Source organism: Marmota marmota, unplaced genomic scaffold (assembly GCF_001458135.2).
Source record: "Marmota marmota marmota unplaced genomic scaffold, marMar, whole genome shotgun sequence".
Taxonomy (NCBI): Eukaryota; Metazoa; Chordata; class Mammalia; order Rodentia; family Sciuridae; genus Marmota; species Marmota marmota.
In genome coordinates, this window is record NW_026000241.1 from 12,438,823 (window position 1) to 12,462,987 (window position 24,165).

The following is a 24,165-nucleotide window of genomic DNA, read 5'->3' on the forward strand; positions in this document are numbered from 1 at the left end:
GAGGGGAGGGGAAGAAAAGGGATGGGGGAGAAGACTGGGGGTGAGGGGAAGGAGGAGGGGGGTGGATAAAAGAAGGGGAATGGGAGAGGAAAGAGGGAAAAAGACAAACTGAGACTGGGACAGCTGAGTGTCTTGCAATGACTGCTCCAGTGATACCTGAGCTCAGTCTGGAGATGGCTGCAGTTCTTCTCATCCTTACCCCAAAAGGGGAGAAAAGATTACAAAGACCTGTCAAAGTCAGAGTTTCCAGGATCAAATTCCATGAAATGATCCCACCAATGTTTTTGCTTTTTTTTTTTTAAACTGGGGATTAAATCCAGGGGCACTCTACCACTGAGCTATATCCCCAGCCTTTTTACTTTTCTAGACAGTCCTCAAACTTGTGACCCTCAGGCTCTGCCTTCCCAGTAGCTGGGATTACAGGTATGTACCACTGCACCCGGTTTCCAATGTATTTTGAAGGAGGCCAGTGTCCTCTGATAAGAAGCAGCCATGATCTTTCTCTTTAACAGATGAGAGAAGGAATCCAGTATGATTAGCACTATTTTCAGACAAGTCAGGGACTACTTAGAGATAGTAATCACAGCAGTGACAACAATAGATGGCCAGCCCTAGACAGGGGAACTGCCCACTCACCAACCATATTAAGAACTATATTCCTGTGATGTCTCTGGACCACAAACTGTGAAACAATCCTTCTTATGGGTTCATTTTCTTTTGGAAAATAAATGACAATTTGCAAGCAGAAGCAACTTCTACTCAGAACTCTGTATTTGACTGAACAGAAAAACTATTTTCACATAATGAAAGTCCTAGAAAAAGTAACATACAAACAATGAATGAATGATGATATTAATTATACCATATTAGTGAAATAAAAGAAAAAAAATGTATGCCCACCTCAATACATATAGAAAAAGCATTTGACAAAATTCAGCATCCTTTTAGAATAAAACATCCAACAACTCAGAAGTAGAAGAAAACTTTCTTAACCTAATACAGAGGGTCTATGACAACCTCACAGACCACATCAAACTCAACAGTAAATCACTGGATGTTCTGCCCCTGTGATCAGGAACAAGACAAAAATATCCACCCACTCTTGCCACGTCTATTCAACATCATAGTAGAGGTTCTGGCCAGAGCAATGAGGCAGAAAAAGAAAGAAAGCCACTCACATCAAAAAGGAAGAAGTAAAGTCACCTCTATTCACAAATACATGATATCATATGTAGAAAATCCTAAGGAACTCACCAAAAAAAAAAAAAAAAACCTAAATTAAAACTATTAGAATACACAAGTTCAGTAAAGTCACAGGATACAAAATCAATATACCAAAGTCAGTTGTGTTTCTATACTAGCAATACACAGTCCACAAATAGAATGAAGGAAACTATTCCATTTATAATTATCCAAAAAGAATAAAAATACTTAGGTATAAATGCAATCAAAAAAGTACAACACTTGTACACCAAAATCTACAAACACTGCAAAAAGAAATGAGTGTCTAAAGCAATGGGAAGATATCTCATGTTCATTAATATTGTTAAGATGTCAATATTCCTGAAATTTATCTACACAATCAACACAACTCCTATCAAAAATCCCAGATGCTTTATTTTTTATAAAAGTTAATCAGTCTTAAAATTCAAATGGAAATATAAGGGATATAATATAATAACAAAACAAATATAATAGCCAAGTTGGTGAATTCACACTGCCCAGTTTCAAAACTTAAAACACAGCCATAGTAATCAAGATAGTATGGTACCAGCATAAAGAAAGACAGATCAATGAAACAGAGGTGAGGGCCCAAAAATATTTCTCATAGTTATTTTGGTTTTCAACCAGGCAATTCAATGCATAAAGAATGGACTTTTTAACAAATGGTGCAAGGATAAATCAGATAACCTCCTGCAAAAGAGAAGTCAGACTCTAGAGACCTTACAAAAATTAACTTGAGGACTGGGGCTGTAGCTCTGCGGTAGAGCACTTGCCTAACACGTGCGAGGCCTGGATTCGATCCTCAGCACCACATAAAATAAATAAATAAATGTATTTTTTTTAAAAATTACCTCGAATGGATCATAGACCTAAATGTTAAGAGCAGAAACTACAAAACTCTTAGAAGAACACACAGGAATAGATCTTCATGACCCTAAGGTAGGCCATGATTTCTTAAATATGGCACCAAAAGTACAAGAGATAACTTCATCACATTTTAAAATGATACCATCAAAAAAGTGAAAAGATGGCCATAGAAAATATATGCAAATCATATGTCTGATAAATGACTTGTATCAAGAATACATAAAGTTGTGGTTGGGGGTAGACTGCTTGCCTAGCATGCCTGAGGCACTCACTGGGTTCAGTCCTTAGCACCACATAAAAATAAATAAATAAAAACAAAGGAATTGTTGTCCATCTACAACTAAAAAAAAAAAAAATTAAAAACATAAAGAATTCTTACAGCTCAATAATAAAGCACTGACTAAGCCAGAGTTCCTTCATCAGTCCTCTGAGCACAAGTGGCCTCAGTTACAGAATCTCTGTACTGCAGTTACAACTTTACATACATTTGTGAAACTGCATTCATGTCTGTCTCCTCAATCAGACTGCAAACCCCATGATGCAGGGGCTGCATCTGTTCACTGTCCCCAGCATTCTGCCAGCCTTTCGTTCAATAAAAACACTATACCAGACACTGTTAGGTGCTAAGCACCTGCAAAAAACATCACAGATGAGGCCTTGACCTCCAGCAGCTTCTGTTCCACTTAAGGAGAAAGCTGAAAATGAAACTCATAAACCAAGGAATACAATCATTAGAGCCAGGCTGGTGGTGCACACTATAATCCAAGTGACCTGGGAGGCCAAGGCAGGAGAATTCCAAGTTTGAGTTCCACCTGGGCAACTTAACAAGATCCTATCTCTGAATAAAATAGAAAGCGCTGGTGACTTAGCTCAGTGGTAAAGCACTCACCCAGCCTGTGCAAGGCCCTGGGCTTGATCCCCAGGACTATTTAAAAAAAAAAAAATTTCATTGGAGAAAATAGACAAAATTGGTACAACATAAGTATTTGTCCAAAAAATGAGCAGTAAGAACATTACCTAATTGTTACTTGAATCCTAAAATTACAAAAGCAGCCTCCATTTATATCATGCCATAGTAAGAGCATGTTTCTGTTCCATGGTCCCACAGTGCTGTCTTCCACACTGGGCCAGATTAAATCCAAAGTTGTATAAACTCCCTGGAAAGCTAAAAGGCATTCTGATGTATGCAGTCAGGCCTGGGTAGCCTTTAATTCTTAGGACTAGAAAGGGGCAGATTTCCCCAGCTGTGACAGGAGTCAGCAGCCAAGGCTATCTCATGACCCAGGAATTCTGGTGATTATAACTTGTGATTTTAAAAGATTCACAAATGAGTGAGGAATGAGCAGAGAGAAGCTGCAGAAAATCCCCTCCAGTGTGCCAGCTGCCATGTCCTTCCCCCACCTTTCCATCCACCCCAGCAGAGGAACAGAGTACCTTACATTAGAGAGTCCTGAGGCCAAGCTCTGAGCATTATTATGAAAATTGACTCAGTGAAAATTGAAAACTTCTCTTTTGCTCTTTAGGCATTTGACAAAATATTTACTGAGCACCTAGTATATGCAGGTACTCCTGTGAGGCACTACGTGTGCTAAGAACACAGCAGAAAATGAATCCAACAAAAATCCCTCCCCTTGTGGAACCTAAAATCTGTTGAGAAGAATGATCTCAACTTCTGCCCCATAAAACATAAGCAAGAATGGTCCTTGGAGTCAAGTGCCAAATGCCAGGTTGCCAGGCCATCTGCCTGTCCCTTACTGCCCCAATGAAGTCTTTTACAGATGCTCTCTGCCTTCAAGGGGCCACAGACAAAAATAGCAGTCAGGCCACTGTGAAAATTGCAGATACAAATGGGTCACCTGGGGTCAGGGAAGGCTTCCCTGGCCAACTTCAGGTCAGAACTAAAGGGTGAGTAGGAATTAGCTGGGCCATCAGAGCCAGCTGGGGATGCCAGAGAAATCTGTGTAGAGAAGGATCAGAGGGGCAGATTCTATGAGCAGAGGCAACAGTGGAAGCAAAGCCCTGGAGGAGAGGGAGAGAGCATGACCCAGTTAGAAAATTTAAAAGGTTGTAAATGGCTTTAGCAAGGGGAGGAGAGGCAGTAGCCACTTTGACCCCATGGGGAGCTCCTGAACTGGTTTTAAGCCGGGGAGTGATGGGATTCAGTTTTGCTCTTTAGAAAGGTCATCTTAGCAGCAGAATAGAGAAAATACTACAGCAACCCAGCTCAAGAGGGAGATCAGGGAGAAGGAGAAAGGAGCATTAAGAAGAGGTCCCAGTTCCTGCCTGAGCAGCTGAGGTCAATGGCACCCTCCATGTGGCTGGGCTCACAGACAGACCCTTTTCTTTGGAGGAGGAGGTCAAAGGAGCAGGTAGCAATGGTGGTGGTGAGCTGGCAGTGCCTATGCATCCTACAATGAAAGGGTACAAAGGGCAGTGCTGTGGTTTGGGTCTGGAATGCTCCACATGTTAAAGGCGTGGTCCTCAGCCCCTGGAGTTATTAGGAGATAGTGAAACTTTAAGAGAAGGGAACTAATGAGAGATCTTAGGTCACTGAGAGCATGCCCTCAGAGGGAATTATGGGACCCTGTCCCATTGTTCCACTATTTTGCTTCTGTCCATGAGGTGAGAGCTTCCTCTGACATGCACACCCACCATAATATACTGCCTCATCTTGGGTCCAAAAGCAATAGGCGAACTGACAGAGGACTGGAACCTCCAAAACTGTGAGCCACAATAAACCTTTCCTCTTTTTAAATTTATGATCTCAGGTATTTTATTAAAGTAATAGAAAGCTGACTAGCACAAGGAGGCAGGTGAGTGAATGGGTCCAGAGCTCAGAGACAGGTCTGAACCAAGATCTGGGTAGTGGTGGCAACCAAGACATAGCTCTGTTAGATCACCAGGGGCAGTCTGCCAAGCAAATACCAGGACCCACTTGAAGGGCACCAACATTCAAAGTCTGCAAGAGGCTGGGCGTAGAGGGTACGCCTGTGGCTCAGGAGACAGAGGCAGGAGGATCTGAAATTCAAAGCCAGCCTCAGCAATTCATCGAGGCACTAAGCAACTCAGTGCGACCCTGTCTCTAAATTAAATACAAAAAAGGGCTGGGGATGTGGCTCAGTGGGCAATATCCTGAGTTCAATACCAAGTATCCCACAGCCTCCCCCAAAAAAGAAAAGACTGCAAGAGGGCAGAACAGCCTGAAGTCCGCAAGGAAACCAAGCCAGGTGGTTGAAGCAGAAGGAAAACTAGGAATGTGAGGACACCCAGAAGTCAAGAGAAGAGTTTCAAGGAGGAAAGAATGAAGGTAATGCAGATCATTGCTGTCAGAGGTCAAGAAGGCCAGAATGGAAGGTGTATCATTGACTTAATACCAGATTCACCATGTTGCTGGTGCTGGAGTAATGGGCTCAGGGGTCTGATGGCAACAGGGCCAGGATGAGAAGGCAGAGGACATTTTGGTGAGACTGGAAAGTGCTATGGCTGGGGGCGGGGGGGGGGAGTTGCAGGAAGTCTAGAGAGATGGCAGAGAACTGAGCATATTACAGGACATGGATTCCATAGGTCGGAGAGGCTGAAGAGACAGAGACAACCAATGCTGATCCTCAGTAGGGACACAAATCCAACTGGGTGACACAAACCAGCCTCAGAAAGAGTGTCCCTCCTTTGCTTAGAGGGAGGCAGGCCAACAGGACAGCACTTGCACCCAGTTGGGGTCCAGTGTTTCAGAAAGACATGGGAAGTCTAGATCAGTCATCATGCTCAAAGGCCTGAAGAGAAGCCTAAGCAAACACAAGAGCACTCCTGGGCAAAGCCTGTGACCTAGCTTTATTGGTTTATGGGGTCACCATGCTAGGTGAAAGGTGACAGTGTGATTTCTCCAGCTGCTCTTAGAAAGCAGGGGCAAAGTTCTGTCAAGTTCACAAAGGAAGGACAATGGGTGCTTGATGATGAAAGGACAGGGTGGAGGGGGAGAAGCCAGGAGCTTGGATGGGGCGAGGAATGTGTGCAGAAGGCTGGAAGGAGTGGAATTCAGACAGCATGGCAATTAGACTTCAGAGGTGGAACAGGCAACTCCAGGAGATGACATAGTCCAGGATATGCCTCAGGCAGTGGGTGAAGCAGGGTGGAGAGGACACTACTGGAGAGCCTGTGGTCAAGATGCTGGGTGAGTCATCAGAACCCAGTGTGATGTAGCAGGTGGTCAGGGGAGAATGATCTTAGGCCAGAATGCTCCAGTCTCCAGGGACAGAGGCTGAGAGTCTGGGTTCAAAGGGAGGATGAAAAACACAAAATAACAAAATGTCACCCTCCAAAGGAATGCACTCAAAGTTCCCCTTCACTGAATGCATGCAATGTGCTGCCAACAAGCAAGATGTTTATTAACTTATCTAGTCCCCACAAGCAGGATACACAGGCTTCTTCTATAGAAGGGAAAACTGAGGCTTGCTGGCTAAGAATTTTCCCAGGATCACAGAGTCTAAACATGATGGATCCAGAATTCGTGATTCAGACTTCCAAATAGTAATGCTGCTCTGCCCCACCACATTCACAGACAGACAGGGTAGATTGCATTATTTATGCCCCAGCAATCACTTATCCCCATGCAAGACCTCTCTAATTGCGCCTCACAGTATTTCCAAGGAGGAGGGGTCAGGGGCCGCCAGCTGCTGAGTAATGAGCCGGCTGTCCTCCCTGATGCCGTGCTCCCTGCAATGGAGGCTGCAGTAATTACCCAGAGCCCATTAACAAACACCCAGAGTGCGATGCGCTAATAAGACCAGAACAAACACATCAAAATATCAGCTTTTAAGGAAACTCCAATGCAGAATTTATATTTCTAAAAGGGCTGACTTGATCATAACGCAACAGGAAAAATCCCTTCCTTCCCACATTTCCAAACAAAGCAGCCAGTGTTTTAATTCCAGAGACAATGGAGTTTCATTCTATGGAGACCAGCAGCTACCACACTTTAGGGTGTTAAAAAGTAGTGCCATGGTCTTGGGACAAAAAAGATAGGACAAAACAAGCCAAGGAGGTTATCAGCATCCATTTGATTTTAATAATTTGGCATTTATTTACTTGGATGTAAATAAGATACAATGGAAAGGCCTAGAAGAGTTAGAGATGTGGGAAGAAGTTTTTTCCAGGTTGACGCACTCTGGGTGTATTTGAGCAAATCTCAGAGCTTCCAAATAAGAAAAGAATAGAGAGTGGTCATCAGAGCCTGGGAAGAATGTAGGGCAACAGGGATGAAGAGAGGTTGGTTTAACAGGACAGGGAGCAGCTGAATAGAAAGAATAACTCCTAAGAATCTCTAGAACATCAGGAATAATTATGGTGAAAATTAATTTAATATCTCAAAATAGCTAGTAGAGAGGATTTTGAATATTCCCAACACAAAGAAAGAATAAATGTCAGAAATGATAAAATGCCAATTACTCTGATCCGATTATTACACATTGTATACACGTATTAAAGTGTCACGCTGTGCCCCATGTGACATGTAAATGTGTACAATTACTATGTGCCAATTAAAAATAAAATTATACATTTTTTAAAAATATTTATTTTTTTAGTCATAGTTGGACACAATACCTTTATTTATTTATTTATTTTTATGTGGTGCTGAGGATCGAACCCAGGGCCTTGCACATGCTAAGTGAGCACCCTACTGCTGAGCCACAATCCCAGCCCTAAAATTATATTTTTAAAAAATATTGGAGCTTCACATCATACTTGGGGACATTTCCAGGACCATCAATAGCAAGGGGGCAATGGGCAACCCCTGAGCTCTGCACAGAACCTGCAGCCCCTGCCTTGGAAGCAACAATACATTCAGAATCATCAGACACACCCTACTCACTGCAATCCTAAAATTGAGCCCAGCTCTCGTGCCAATTATTCTTACCATACTGGACCAGGAAGCAGCTTGCTTTTGTCCTCAAATACTTCAGACTCAAGAGAACTGCAAGCTCCAGGTTTTGTTTTGTTTTTTTTAAATATATTTTTTTAGTTGTAGATGACATAATACCTTTATTTCATTTATTTATTTTTATGTGGTGCTGAGGACCAAACCCAGTGCCTCACAAGCGCTCTACCACTGAGCTACAACTCCAGCCCCTCCAGAGTCTTTACGGACAACCTGGGCCACATTCCCCTTGAAGCATCAGCACACACCTCAGGAGAGAACTTGGGAAATACTCCTGCAGGGGGAGCAGCTGGAACCCCACTCACTGCTCAAAAGTAAGAGTGAGTGAGGATTTTCTCTCTTCCACCCCGCCACCCCCCTGGTCCTCAAGGCCAGCAGCATTGCAGGGAGGGAACTAATCTCAGATCACTGAGGTAAGCAAAGGTGATAATGATGAGCCTCAGATGAGCTGTTTAATCTTTTTATAATCTCCCTGGTCCCTGAGCCTTATGAGAGAAGCTGCTATAACCCAAGTCATGAGGAAATTGGAAACACACCTCAGGCAACCATGCTCTAATTTACAACAGAAATTAAAAAGCAGTACGTTTCAAATGGGTCACTGTACTCAGACAGAGACTTGGCAAATTTCATAGCATACACAAGGGTCAAAGAATCCTCAGAAAACTTTCAAGTTTGATAATTTTCATAGCTGAGGTTAACTATAATCAATTGTCACTGATACTAGGCTCTGAAGCACATGGCCCTTTTGCTCTTTACACTCTGTTTGATGATTACCTTGGGCTCACTGATTTGAGGCGAAGTCTGAGATTTACCATCTTACTTCTGCAAAGTAATCTCTCAGCTACAAAAGAAAATAACATTCTCAATTCTGAGCACCCTCTGACTCTCCCTGGAGATAAAGATGCCTCCACTTGCTTCTTTGATACAACTGGACCCCAAGCAGTCCCTGGTAACTGCCTGAACAAAAAACAATTACGTATGACTATTAACACCAGCATTTTTAAATTGTGCAAATGTGCTCTAATTCTACAAAATCCATCGAGAATGTCTATAAGATCTAGGGTCTCAGGCAAGGCTCTCCCTACAAGGACTTCTCATGTGCAGCTGTCCTGAGCCTCCACCCCAAGGGTATATCAGACCCTTCCACTGAGCTACCACCACTCCCCTTCTCAGACTTCACTCCTGCCTTGCCTCACCTGGCACAGATCCACATGGAATCATTTTTAAGTCAATCAATTGGCCAGGCATGGTGGTGCATACCTATAATCTCAAGGACTCGGGAAGCTGAGGAAGGAGGATTGCAAGTTCGAGGCCAGTGTAAGCAACTTTTGGAGATCCTCTCTCAAAATTTAAAAAGGGCCTGTGCTATAGCTCCGTGGTAGAGCACCCCCAGAATTCAATTCCCAGTAACCTCCCCCCCAAAAAAAAGTCAATCATGGATGGAATTCCCCTTGCTCAGCATCACCAGCAGCTTCATTACACAGAGATTAAAATCTAAACTCCTACCAGGCCTGGCAGGCTAATAGGATGTAAATACCCTGATCATCTCAGGGCCTCCCTCACATCTTTTCTCCTGAAGTTCCATACCCTCCAGCCAGCACTGGTCTTCTTGCTGTTTGCTCTGCCTGGGAAGCCAGGCCTCCATATTTTCCCATGGCTCATTCCCCTCTATTCAGTCTCTGTTGTCCCAAAACCTCCACAGAGATGCCTTGCTGCCACCACTCTGTCCTCTCCCCTAGTCACTACCTGGGACCACAGCCTACACTGGTTACTCACCCGTGTGTCTGTCACATCTGTGGTCAATGTTCCATTGTAATGACCGGCCCAGGAAAGCCACTCCACATATACTAAGCAATCATTCATCGACCCATTTTGCCAGGAAACCCCTGACTCCAACCAAAGATGGTTCTTATCAGCTGATGATCTATGAGGTCAGGATCACATGTTTTTTGGAATAAGCAGAAACCACTCAGCAAATACACCTGGATACCGCAGGTAACCGTGCTGCCCGGGGAAGCTGGGAGCTCTGGCGCCCACATCCACTAGTCTGTACAAGCAGGAGTGGCTGCTGATGCAAGAAAAGGCCTCCTCCTTTATGATCCCCCTTCTCCAGACAAAGCCAAGAAGTAAAGGGCTGTTCTTGAAGTAGGAGAGAGGAACTCTTGAATTCAGTTGCCCAGTTCAGGATCTCTCTTCTCATTCTGACCTTACAGTGTTAAATTTTTGGCTTGTTGTTGTTGTTGTTGTTTTCCCAATCTTTTTTTAAAACTGAGCAATGTTTTAAATCCAAAAGTATTTTTCCAAAAGAAATATTTAACTTTATTTTAAAGAAAAAATGCCCAGATTATAGAAAGTTTTCTTAAAAGGTGCTTCTGAAAGTTGCCACTTAGAATAAGAAATACCCCTAATGTATGCATATATTATTTCATTATTTTTGAAATATAAATATGATCAGGTAATTTTGTCATAGTTAGAAAATTAACATCAAAACATCTGCATTTCAAAATAAAAAGTAGGAAACTTTCCATACTAAAGCTGCCAGCATTCTGAGCTTTAGAGTATACACTGAGGTAATCTCACCGAACAGTCCATTTGCTGTAGAAATATAGTCCTCCAGAGCAATAATTTATATCAGTTTGACATTGATTCTACCTTGTGATTCTGAGACATGTGGTTACTCTAAAAGGGGGGAGAGAGGGTGAGGCCACATGGAAACTTTCTGATAAAGCTGATCAATAAGAACCAGGGCAACGGCAGCAGGAGAGGTGATGGGTCAACTAACAACACACAAATGGGTGTGCGAAAATCATGTGTGACCCAGGCTGGCTCACCAGTCTGTTCAGGTTAAAGTGGTCCTACAGGACAGCTGCCACTGCTTGTACAATTCAAACAGGTCCTTGTCAAAAAGATCACCGTGCATGCCACCCTCACTTACCTACACTCCTAACACTTTTTATGAAAAGGTCAAGATTCTCTTTTAATCTAAGATGGGCCAACTTTCTTCCTGTCCCACTATGTCCCACTCTAGTTCCACATGGGGTTAAATGAAAATGCCCTTAAAGGAGAAAAGGAGGAAGTAGAAGGTGGATCCACAGATAAGAGTGAGAACACAGTAAAATAGAGGAAGAAGTGGGGAGGACAGAGAAAGAGGGGCTGAGGGGAGAAAGAAAGAAAAGGAAGAGAGGAGAGAAAAACCAGTCAGAGCCCAGGATAGAGGAAGAAAGAGAAAACACAGAGTGAGGGAGAAAGTGAAAAAACAGCAGGGAGTTTAATAAACACAGGGATAGGAGAGACACAAGGAAAAAAGCACAGAGAGAGGAAGGGAAAGTTCCTGGGGAAAGAATAGTGATCTATATCATGGAGAAGCTGGTGTTAGAGCCCCTCTTGTTCCATGTACTGTATTATGCCATATGTGGGAAGTGAACAAGCCTGGAACTCCGCCTAATAACATCTGCTGCTGACTTTAAGAGCCCTAATAATAGCACAGCTGGTGTCCTCTGCTGCATGAGCTCACCGCCCACGTGACTGCTCCTTCCTTGGCAGCTCCTCCAGAGAAAGGAGGTACCCGGGGAAAGTCCCGCCTTCCGCCTGCCCTCCCCAGCCTGGCTTTATTTCCCCCAGGGCCTCCATTCTTTCCTTCCAGAAACCACTCCCACCCGCTTTCCTGGGCTGAGTTACTCAGATTCAGCAGTTCCTCTGAATAGGCATCTCCTTAACAAGAAAGGCAAATATCAGAAATCAAAGGTGGGGACATCACTACAGATCTTACAGGAAATAAAAGAAGAGTAGTTATACCAATTAATTCAACCCTGATGACAGGGACAAAGTCCTTGAGATATACTACTTACCAAAACTAACAACTAGAAATAGAAGATCTGAACAACCCTTGATCTATTAAAGAAATAGAGCTCCTAATGAAAACCCTTTCCACAATACAAGGAGAGGCCAGTGAGCCAGTGTCCCCAGTGCGCCCTGTTGCCAGGGTATGGCCCCCTCCAGAAGCACAGGGAACTCCAGGTCTGGGGAGGCAAGTCTGAGACCCGGGAGCCTTTCAGAGCCTTTCAGATCTGAGAAGTGTTGCTAGGAGGAAAGGCAGCGCAGGAGAATAGGGAAGAAGGCGGGAGGTCAACAAAGAAGTGGTTCACAGGGCTGGGAAGTTTTAACCCTCACTTGTGCAAGTCTTGAAACAAATTCCTATCACAGTACACTTTTTTTTTTAAGAGAGAGAGAGAGAGAGAGAGAATTTTAATATTTATTTATTTTTTAGGTTTTTTTTTGGAGGACACAACATCTTTGTTTGTATGTGGCGCTGAGGATCGAACCGCATGCATGCCAGGCAAGCGCGCTACCACTTGAGCCACATCCCCAGCCCTCACAGTACACTTTTAAAGGCCCGCTATCATTTTAAGAAACTGCACCTAAGCACAGAACGGGGAAGAATTTCAGCCTCTAAGGGGAAGCCGAGCTGGAAGTGCCAAAGGGAGACTCCAATTGGCACTGATGCTGGCTGTCTCCATAGCAATTGGAAGAGGAGCTGAGAAACCTGGGATCTCTCACTCTTGGTCCAGCAACACATCCTGACTGCCAGGAAGGGCCAAGTGGATATGAAACATGAGGCTTATTCACCAGAAAAAGACAAAGGTGGCCATACTTCAAAACCCACACTTGGTGACATGCAATAGCATGGATGGGTTTGTAGGCATGCAGTACTAAGGTTAACAAATTACTAAATTCCATTCCTGCCTGCAGGTAATTATGCAATAAAAAATCACACGAGAGTTAGAAGTGAGCAATCATTAACCTTCCCTACTGCTAAACACTGTTACATACTGAAAGACGGTGTTTTACTCCTTGTTAATACCATAATAATAAGTTACCTAAATGAGTTATGTAAACCTTAACAGTTCCAGGTTTTGATTTATAACATCAGCTATGAAAACTACAAAACTTGTGAAAATTCAAAGACAATGATTCCACTATTTAAGAGCTACCATAAATACTTCGTATAGGTCATTCTCTTGAATGTTTAGTACACTGAGAAGGTCCCTCTGCAAGACACCACACAGCTGTTTGCATTCATAAAACCCTGAAAGGCCTCAACATAATCAATCACAACTTCAGTCTCTGTCCTTCCAACCTTCTTTTCCCTCTTTTTAGGTCTCACATCCAGGTCAAGCCTCAGAGATTCCCCCAGCTTCATCTTCAGGCCTCTGCCGAACCCTGTTGGGTGCCTGAGGCAAAAGGAAAATACATAAATACTGATCCTGTCTTTTAATTTTTATATTTTGTTTATTATAGATTTTGTTAGCACTTGGGGGTTTTTTAAGTATTGTATTAAAATATTACTTATCTGAGGCTGGGGGTGTAGCTCAGTGGTTGAGCATGTTTACCATCAGCAAGGCCCTCAATTTGATCCCCAATACCACACACACACAAAAAAAAAAAAAAAAAATATTTAATTACTGAGTTTATGACACCCTCTCTTAAATTTTGTATCCTAGGTAAGTGCCTTCAATAGCTTCACCCTAGTCAAAGCCCTGGCCCACAATAAAAACAATACATCCTTGGGCAGACCGAAGACAGACGGACAATACCCAGGCTTCATTAACTACCCCAAAGACTGAACAACAGCTGCCTCCAAGACCATCTACCAGGGTGTGTGTGTGTTCTAAATGCCTTTAAGGGGTAAGCAGTATGGAAAACACAAGTCAGAGAATAGTGAAATTCCATGGAAGAAATATTTTACATCCTTTTGCATTACTATCTGATAGTTGACAAATCAGTTAGACCCTTCCATTTTCTTACACACTGAATGAACCCCATTAATTTTTATTTAACATATACATCTTATACTGTGGATGCACTTTTTACATAACCACACTTCCAGCCTCCATCACCATAGGAAAGTTTTGCCTGTTTCCAAAGTCATATGTGAGTACTTCTGTTTATGGTGTCTTTTGCTTAACATTCTGTCTGCAACATTCATCCATTTATTGCATGCATTAGTGCTTCTCTCCTTTTCACTGCTGAGGAATACAACAGTATATGATTACATCACAATTTGTTTATAGAGTCACCCATTGATGCCATTTGGGTTGTTTCCAGTTGGGGACTACTGTGAGTAAAGTTGCTATGAACTAGGTATATAATTGCTTGTTTCTGTTGACTATTTGACCAGGAGAAGTCAGTAAATCTTTGGGTCAAAAGGCATACGTATGTTCAACTGTAATAAATATTAACAGATTTCCAAGTGGCTATTCTTTGTACGTGGTGTGTGACGCTTGTAGTTGGTCCACACCCTTCCCAGCACTTGGTGTTGTCAAATTTCTTGTTTTATCCATTCTCATGGGGACTGCAGAGGTCTCCTTGCTCAAACAAGCAAATTACAATTTCTCTAATTTTACCATGATCCAAGAATACAAACTATAAAACCTCAAGTAAGTCATATTAAAAAAAAAAATCACAAAAAGGTACAGTAAACTCTCTATTCAGGGCTAATTTCAAGAATCCATAAAATATAAATATCTGTGAGAGACAGCATAGATGTGTTGGCAAGGAAACTTGCAAAATGTTACGAACACCACGAGAACTCCTATATTCAATAGGTTGCTATAAAATGGCTAAGCCAACATCTCTTCTGAACAATGGAAAACCAAGTGATACAACCACAAATTTTTGCACACCTACTACATATAAACAAACTCAAAGGACATGTTAGCCTTTATCTCACTAGGCCTCCAGCAACCTGTTGCCAAGAGAACTGTCCCACCCCTGCCCCCACCCAACCCCCACCTCCACCCCCAGCATTTCTGATCTAGTCCCAGACTTTGCTCCCTCCTCTAAGTTTTTCTACTGTGACATCATTACAGTGTCCACAGTATGGTCCCCAATCCCTCACCTCAAACTTGGATCTCTGTTCCCAGTGTCAGTCTCAAATGTCCCACTACCCTGAACATCTCCACTTGGAAATCTCAGGAGCACCTCATGGCACATTTTAAACAGTGCCCTCTGGGTCCTTGCACCAGTACAACTGAGTTACTGCAGTCTGACTCAGAAACCTCAGTCTCACCCTTGGCTCTGCCCCTCCCTCATTCCACCGCCCCCTCAGCAACGGAGCCTCAGCTTTTCTCCTCAGTGCCACTCAAACACACCCACTTCCTTCCATCCACACTATCACTAACTCTCCCAATTGAAGTCACCACCCTGTCACCTTGAGTACAGCCAGAGTTTCTATGGCAGGGCTCAGTCACAGAGGAGGTAAAGGAGGCCAAGCACCTACCATACACTGACCTGGGACATGTTCCCAAGGTGAAGCCAGACACCTCTCCTAATGCCACCCAAACCTGCCATGGGCCTTCCCTTGGGAACTCTGCAAACTTTATCCCTTTTCTACCCTAGTGACCAAATGTGGATGCAGCTTCTGAGTTTGTGAGGGAAATTCTCAAATTTGCTGATGATCTCTGCCATGCTGCCTCCTAACAAACAGAGAATTCAGTATACCATGAAGAATTGATCATAAGATAACCTAAGTCCCAGAAATATTTATAATTGTCTTTATTCCTTTCTATCATTTCTAACATCAGGAGACCAGGTAACATTCAATAGTGGTTAAAACATTCCTCTTGTCCTAAAGTAATCTGTTTTCTTTTTATATAAACTACTTTCCTATCTTCCAAGTACAGAATAAACACATCTATTGCCCAATGATTTGCTTTTTCACGCCTTTTACCCACTGTTGTAATAATAAAAACATTCTGCTTGTTTTTCTCAAACAGAGAGCTGTTTTCTCAAATATATAATAACAAACTACATTTTTTTCCCACAAGAGATCTTTGGAATGTCTTGAGATTTGTGTCCAAATATCAAGTACAAAGGGAATTTTCTAATGCCTTGGGACCACTGCAAAGTTAACCCTTTCTTCTGAGATCCAAGGCAGGGAAATTAGTCATCCAGTGAGCAAAAACCATAAGTCACACAATGCCTTAGGCCACAGGGGCTTTTCTGGTTAGTACTACAAAGGTAAAGGCCAGCACACTCCCCCAGGGCATGGCGCACAGTGATGCTCCAAAATTATGTGTGGATGAATGGATCAGAAGGAGCCCACTAACAACAATAATAATAGGTAACACAACATGCTTGCTGGAGCTGGTCACGTGTATTAATTCATGTAATCTTCTTAATAACTATATGAGGTAAACATACCAGCCAATGATTCAGGAACTGCAGAAAGAGGAGTTTGGGGGTTGGGATGTAACTCAGGGTACAGTGCTTGTCTAGCATGCGTAAGGCCTTGGGTTCAATACCCAGAATGGCAAATAGAAACAGGATTTGTTTGTTGTTGTTATTGTTTGTTTGTTTTGGTCAGGGGTTTGCTGGGTTAACACATCTAAGCAGCAATCTTCAAGGGGGAAAAAAGAAACACGCTTCATATATATGGATGGTGTGCTGCACTTCATCCAGACTGTTAAATCTGAAGTTTTTTATCTTTTAACTAATGAATGAAAACAAAGCTACAGCCCAGAACCATACCCATAATACTCAGCATTTTATTTAAAATATATTCTGAATGCAAAAGTTGAAATGATATACCCTCTGCCTGAGGGACACTTTTTTATTTTTTCTCCTCTATCCTGAAAGCCAGTAAACCAGCTGTCTCAGAAAGTCTGACTCCAGCTATGTCACTCACAGACCAAACTGGTGAGTCATACATACAGCAAATTGTTCCTTTTCCTCTTCCCACCCTCCCTCCAAATCACTATAGTGTGTCCTCAATCACAGGTTTGGTTTTTTGTTTGTTTACTTGGTGTTTTTACATCCCTTGGCACAATTTCTAACTTTGTAACATGACAAGAATCTTCCTGTCCCTTTAGTTTAAGTAAACCTCCCATTTTCTTCTCAGGATTGAATTTCTGCAGTGCAGATAAGGCCCACATCTTTAGACCTTTCACTTGATTAAAAAAAAAAAAAAAATGGCCCTTGATATTCTCACTGTATTTCCAAATCTCTGAGATACCAAATCACCAACTCAAATTCAAAGTCCAACAGGCTAATCAAAGTTACTGTAAGAATTCTATATTCAGAATCATGAAATGTGGCTGGAGATGTAGCTCAGTGGTAAAGCTATTGCCTACCCTGCACACAGCCCTGGGTTCAATCCCCAGCACCAAAAAAAGAAAAAAAAAATCAATATACTGGTTTACTGAGTTACCTTTCTTTCCTCTTTAATCCATCAACTGACTTCAATTTAAACTATAAAACATGAGGGCAAAGAATGGAGGGAAAGACCTCAAACACTTGCAGCTTCTAGGAATCATATTTATTCACATCCCTCTGCACTTAATTATTAACATAAATTAAATGTGCTGCCCCAAGAGTTTAACAGTAATCAGAAGGAGCATGAGTCAAAGCAAGGACTCCTAATATCCCATTGCTTTTCAGGAATTTCCCCCAGCTCAAAGCAAGGCAGACTATGACTGGTGCTGGGAAAATACCAGGATGAAGGGAGAAAAGTGGTTATATTTCAAAAGAAATAACCATCTCACACCCATTAGGATGGATATTATTACACATACACACACACACACACACACACACACACACACACAGAGTGTAAGTGTTAGTAAGGATGTGAAGAAACTGAAATCTTTGTGCACTGCTGGTGGGAATGTGAAATGATAACAACCATTGGTGAAAACAGCACAGCAATTCCTCCAAATATTAAACATAGAATTATCATATTATCCAGCAATTCACATTCTGGGTAAATGGCCAGAAGTGAAAGAAAGGGATTCAAATAGATCTCTGTAAACCAACATGCATAGCAGCATTATTTACAGTGGCCAAAAGATGGAAGAAACCCAAGTGTCTGTCCCTCAGTGGATGAAATGATAAACAAAATATGGTATATAATCACAATGGAATATTATTCAGTCTTAAAAAGAAAATTCAGGGGCTGGGGTTGTGGTTCAGCGGTAGAGTGCTTGCCTAGCATGTGCGAGGCCCTGGGTTCGATCCTCAGCACCACATAAAAACAAAGAAATAAAATGAAGGTAATGTGTCCTATTACATCTAAAAAATAAATATTAAAAAAAAATTCGGGAGCTGGGGTTGTAGTTCAGTGGTAGAGCGCTTGCCTCGCACGCATGAGGCCCTGGGTTTGGTCCCCAGCACCACATAAAAAACAAACAACAACAACAAAAAATAAAGATATTATGTCCATCTACAACCAAATAAATAAATAAGGAAATTCAGACACATGTTACAACATGAAAGAGCCTTAGGGACATTGTTAGGTGAAATAAGTCAGACACAGAAGGCCATACTATACAATTCCACTTACATGAGGTACCCAACACAGTCAAGTTCACAGAGACTGAAAACAGGATGGTGGTTGCCAGGGGCTGGCCTGCAGAAATGGGGAGAGTTAGTGTTTAATGCATACAGAGTTTTGGTTGGGGAAAACTGAAGGTTCTAGAGATGGAGGGTGGTCATGACTGCACACAATGTAGATGGACCTAAGGCTACCCAAACTGTACACTTAAAAGTGGTTAAAATGGTCAATACTGATATGTATATGTTTTATCAGGTTTTTTTTTTAAAAAAAAAATGGAATAATAGACACTGCATTAGGGATATTCTGTTATCTCTCAGACTGGGGGACTTGGGCACCCCTGGGGCAAGAAAAGAAGAATTTAACAGAAACTGGTTACTTCTTCCATCTGCACAGTGTGGGGAATACAGAGGGGGCTGAGAGCTCTGTACCTGCTGGGAAGACAGGATGGGAGACATGTGCTGGGCTCAGATCTATTTATTCTCTACCTAGTTCCTGTTCTGTCATTCTGCGCTTGTGATCTCTCGAAATTAGGGTGAATGACCCAGCACTTCAGATCTGCTCAACAAAGAGTGGGTGGGTGGGTGCATCTACTACTAGAAAATGTCTATTCCTGCTCTGACATATTTTCACTAACTTAAAAATATCACCCAAAGTTTTGGGTGTGTGTTGAGGGAGGGGAGGGTGTACAGCTGATGGTGGAGACTGTTTTCCTCCCGACTGAATGACAGCGTATCCCTTCCCTCTTAGATCCTCCCACTTTACAGTTCACTGCACAGAATTAAAGGAGAGGGGATGGGGAGAGAATGGGTTCAGCAATCTTTTCTAAGAAGCCCTAATCCCTTTCCTTTCATTGCAGGACAGGAGGCTGAATGAAACACCCAGAACCAGCTCTCTCAAGCAGGAAAGGGAGCATGTGTGTGCTGCCACTTGCTCTTCCCAACATCTGCAAAGTGGCTTTGAAAAGAACGCATCTCTGTACACACAAAGAAGCATCCCACCTGAGGACACGTTTAAAGTGTAGACTCAGATTTAGCAGGTGTGGGGGCCTGAGATTCTGCAGGCCTAAGAAGTTTCCAGGTCATGCTGTTGCAGCTGGCCCACTATCCCTGCTTTGAGTAGCTGCAATCAGCTTGACCCAGGACAAAGGGAACCAAAAGTCATGCAGAAACAGCAAAGGTCAAGGTACCCCCCCCCACCCCATAAATACTGTAGTCTTCCACTGCTGTTCTCCCCAGAACACAGACACTTGATTCCACCATGAAGTTTTGGCACAAACAGATTAGCTGTCTTGTGGTCATTCATCACACAGATCCTCAGTCGATGCTCCTGGAGATCAAAGGAAATTGTCCTCCCCACTCCCCAAAAGTTTCCCAGTGGTCCTCAAATTCAAGGATGGTTTCTACATTTATTGCTCACTTGCTCCTCAAGGTCCAAATTCATGATTCCATAAGACAGGTGATGTCTCCTACATTCTAGGGAGACATTTTATCTTTGGTCACATTCAAAATGAGAAATTATTTGATAATGACCCACAATAAAAGGAGGCAAGTCTACACAAGGTCATATCTATTCTAGTTTTTTTTTTGCAAAACTTAAGTTACCATTGAAAAATTCAGACTCATAGTGTGTGTTGTTGACATTAAAGAACCACTGGCAAGGACTGATTGATTTTTACCAAACCACCAAAAGAACCAGTGGAGAACTTCTAAAAATCTACAGTTCTCCATATGTATTCGTGCTTTTTCTCTCAAAACCCAGAGAAAGAAGAAAGAAAGAAAAAATAAAATCCCATATCCCTAGCTAATATCCATTTTAAGAGACACAAATAAGCCTGTGGCATTGTAACTCAATGTAGGATTTCCTAACTGCTAATCTGTGTGAACATAAGTCAGGAGACAGTGGCATTTTTTAATCAACATAAGCAGCTATCTAGTAAAGAAGTCTAGTCATTAAGGAATGCAATAAGAATGAAGTGCTTTGAAAGGTAAGCTAAAGAGATGCTATTCTGAAAATGTCAAACCATTTAATCCACGTTTTCATGGTTATTTTCAAATAATTTTTTTCTAAAGAAAGATTCTAAAGTCCCCTGAATACCCCTAGCATAATCTTACTTAACATTGAAATCCAGGCAATTTATATTCTGGCAGTTTTTAAATTTACTACTAGACCTATTTCCCCTCAATGTTGGAGCATCCTTTTCAGATATTTGTACAAAATCCAATTCCTCTGAGTAGATTGCCTTCTGCTTTTGAATGTCCTAATACATTCTGGAACTAGAAGAGACCCTAGAAATTGAGCTCCAGGATTCCCAAACTAGGGTGCACATACTCAAGCTGAGGGGCTCTCTCAGGACCTCAAGAAGACAAGGTGCATCTTCAAGTGCTTTTTGACTCTGACAGTAAAATATTTTCATATTAAAACAAGATATATCCAAGCTGGGTATGATGGTAGTATATACCTTAGTCCCAGCACTCAGGAGGCTGAGGCAGGAGGAGCCCCTGAGCAACATAATAAGACCCTGTCTCAATAAATAAATGAATGAATGAATGAATGAATGAATAAGAAGCCTTCATTCTATTCTTCAAAGGAACTATTCAGTTAACACTGAAAAGTGTTAGAAACCCCAGGCTAAGCTCTCAAAATTCCCTTTTCAGGTTTCCATTGCCCTGAAGGTAATAGGGACAAATTCAAGAAACATCAACATAATCCATTTCACAGCCTCACACCCTGAGACCAAGAACTCTCCCAAGGATGTTAGTGGCCACCTGAGAAGTCACTGCCATTTGTCAGTCTTTATCAAATGGATGTCCATTGCTTCTTAGAAAAACTCTGATCACCAAACAGGTTGAGGGTGGGAGCAGTCCTTCCTAGAATGCTAAACCAGAACCTAAACAAGGATTTAAGAGTCCCCCTCCCTTTCACTCTCTTCCACTCAGGTACACTAACAATCACATAAGGAGCAGGGCTTCCCAATGAATAATGCCACGCAGCCCTTTATAAAACAAAAGCCTTTCTTTAAGAAGCTGCACATCATACCTCAGAGACATCCAGATGTATATACATGCTATTACGTACGGTCTGTTCACTAAGATTTTGAACTTTTCAATACTGAAAGTGGCCTCCATTTGGATACACCTAATAAGAAGGCAGGTCAGAATAGGGATCATTGTTCAGAAAGAAGGAGAAAAGGAGAAGGAGCCCGTTGACAGTGTATCTATGTGTGACAGACACTAATCTAAGACTATAAAGTCTAAGAACCCACATGTCTCTTCATATGAAGACAGTTCCCCCTACCATCTCCATCTTTAAAAAGAAGCATGATTTTGTCTTCCCTCACAAAAGTCACAGTGCATACTGGATATAAATGAATACCCAGTTTCCATTTTCTAACACAAGGGTCACAGAATCATCTATTGAAGAGACTGATCATTATGACATTAACTTCAAGTTTATCAAACCTCCCAACCATCTAGTGTTAAAATGCAGTGTGCACAAAAGGCATGAGTGAGTATGTGCAACCTGCAGTGAGTTTAAGTAAACTGTTCCCCACCCAATGCCTTCCTCATGTGAGCCCTACAGAAGAAAAGTGGCCACCTGCCTGCTCACTCTCCCCAGCTCTCTCGTGCGCTTTATGAGGCAACAGAACAATTATGTCATCCACAGTGGATGAAGCAGAGGAACCCAAGATTCATGCTTCACCTTGGGAGCATGAAGTCCCCATGAAGATGGGGAGCCCAGATGGCTAATCCAGGAATGATCAAATAATCACAGAGGCCTACTGCATGCAAAGCCAGGGGCAGGGCCTCCAAATGCAATGACAGGAACAAAGGCAGCGTTAGATGGCAAACCATGCGGGGCAGTTATTTGGAAACTGAAAGTTTAGATCTCCTTTCAATGTGAATGATGCTCTATTATTTTCAAAGCCCTCTTACGTTATCTGATTTGACACACACACACACAAAAAAAAAAAAAACCTAAAAAGAAAAAAAGGTAATAATTACTCTAACACCTGCTTTATTATACCTACTGGTACTCAGAGAAGATTATTAAGTCACATAGTCCAGTCAGAATGAGACTCAAAAACCCTCCCAGGTCATTCAGTCAAATTTTTATGGATACTTTGATTTAAAACACTGTCTCCTTAATCCTTACAACACTTCAATTTGGTTTGTTGGGGGTTGAGGGAAGAACATGGGGCTAGTAAGGAAGGGGCAGTCCAGAAGGGTAAAGAGCAGAGCTAGAGATATTAAGTTAGGGCCCAATATCACATACCCAGTAAGGACAGCAAGATCAAGGAGCTAGAATTTGAATCCCACTCCAAGGCCAGTGTCCTTAACTCACCGGAGTGAGGAGCAAAAGCAAGAGCCAGGATGGAGACACCCTCCATGGAGAGCTGAGCTCTCCATGGGAAACTGAATCCCACAGGTCCCTGGAGCATCAAACAGGAAACAACTCTGGTGCTGGGGCCAAGCTGAAACTCAGCTCTTGCCAAACCCCCTGCACCCAGACTTGGGCTTTCTAACCCAGCTCAGCATCACCCAGAGCCAACTCAGCTCCCCAGGGGCTCTACACTTGTCTGGGCTCCTCTGTGATAAAGCTGGAGTCAGAGATCAAAGAGCACTAAAACATGACCTAAGAGGGAAACAGCCATCTGTCACCCTAGGTCTACCTCTCCGAAAACCTCCTAGTTAAGCTCCCTGTCTTGGGAAATCCTCTCCCCTGCAGACCCACAGCAGGGCTGATCAGCCAGTGCATGCAGTCTGGCCATCTCCCTCTTGCTGCTCTGGTGGTTGGAAATCAGAAAGAATACTGGAACTACTTTGTTTCCTTATAGTGTCTGCTCAGACTCACCCCCAGACCACCAGAAGACCCTGCAGAAAAGGGTACCAGTCCTGGCTACACTCTTCAGGCAGTATTGATAAGGTTTACACATTCCACTGAAGCAAACAAAGTTCTGGTGAAACACATCAAAAAAAAATAAAAATCAGAGGCCTAAACACTCATCTTTTGCAGGCTCTCAAAGTGGACGCTAATTTGCGTCTGAGCAAGTGCAGCGACAGTGTTCTCAAACAGGAAGGTTTAAGGGATAGGTCATCCAGTTCCTGGTTGCCTAACTTTGAAAGCTTCCCTAAACACAACTTTACCAAAAAATAAAAATAAACAATTCATTTCACTAAATCTGTTTTCACCTGCAAAAGGCTGACCTTGGAGGTTAGAAAGAATTTTAAAACTCGGGTCAAAAAAGTGACAAAGTGAACTTGTTAGTTCTCAGGATATCTAGGGGGACCCTATAAGGCCATATGTCTGGTCCCTGACATGTTCAGATGTAATTTGCATTAAGTTACGCTTCTGAGTGGAATCGGGGTGCTGCCGCGCTCTGGCCTGGCTCAGCCCTGGGCTCTTTGAAGGTCGCCTCACTGTCACCTCGAGAGTGCCAGCGTCCGGAATCCAGGCCACGCGTCGTGGACGACACGATACCCTAGGGGTACCTTTTTGGGCCCCCAAGGACCTTCGACAGGTGCGGCCAATTCAAAGGGTCGTACCCGCAGGGGCCCGGGCCCAGCCTCTCCCGCCGCCACTTTCGGAACACCCGCGTCCTTCCCCACCCCGCGCTAGATGCGCCTGAAGCACCGGTCTCCAGACCCCGGGCTTACCCACAAGAAGCGCCCGGAACGCGGCCCCGAAGCAGACAAGGTCCCGGGGCCTCTGAAGCGGGCTATCCCAGCGCCGGGCTCTCCCAGCCGCTGCCTCCGCGTGGTGTTCGGTCCGGCCCGGCCGCCCGGCGGCTCCGGTCCCCTCCGCTGCAGCC

The 24,165-nt window shown here is 43.0% G+C and overlaps 1 protein-coding gene across 3 annotated transcripts in view; it reads right to left on the minus strand.

Moving 5' to 3' along the window:
- The window catches only part of Trak1 (trafficking kinesin protein 1), a 173,179-nt gene extending 149,014 nt beyond the window's left edge, over window positions 1–24,165 (minus strand). For 2 of the 3 annotated variants that reach the window (XM_048795510.1, XM_048795506.1), the window contains exon 1: window positions 24,011–24,159. The gene's annotated coding sequence lies outside the window, so the exon portion shown is untranslated. Of the gene's footprint in view, window positions 1–24,010 lie in introns of all 3 variants that reach the window. The other variant, XM_048795507.1, reaches the window with a different exon arrangement.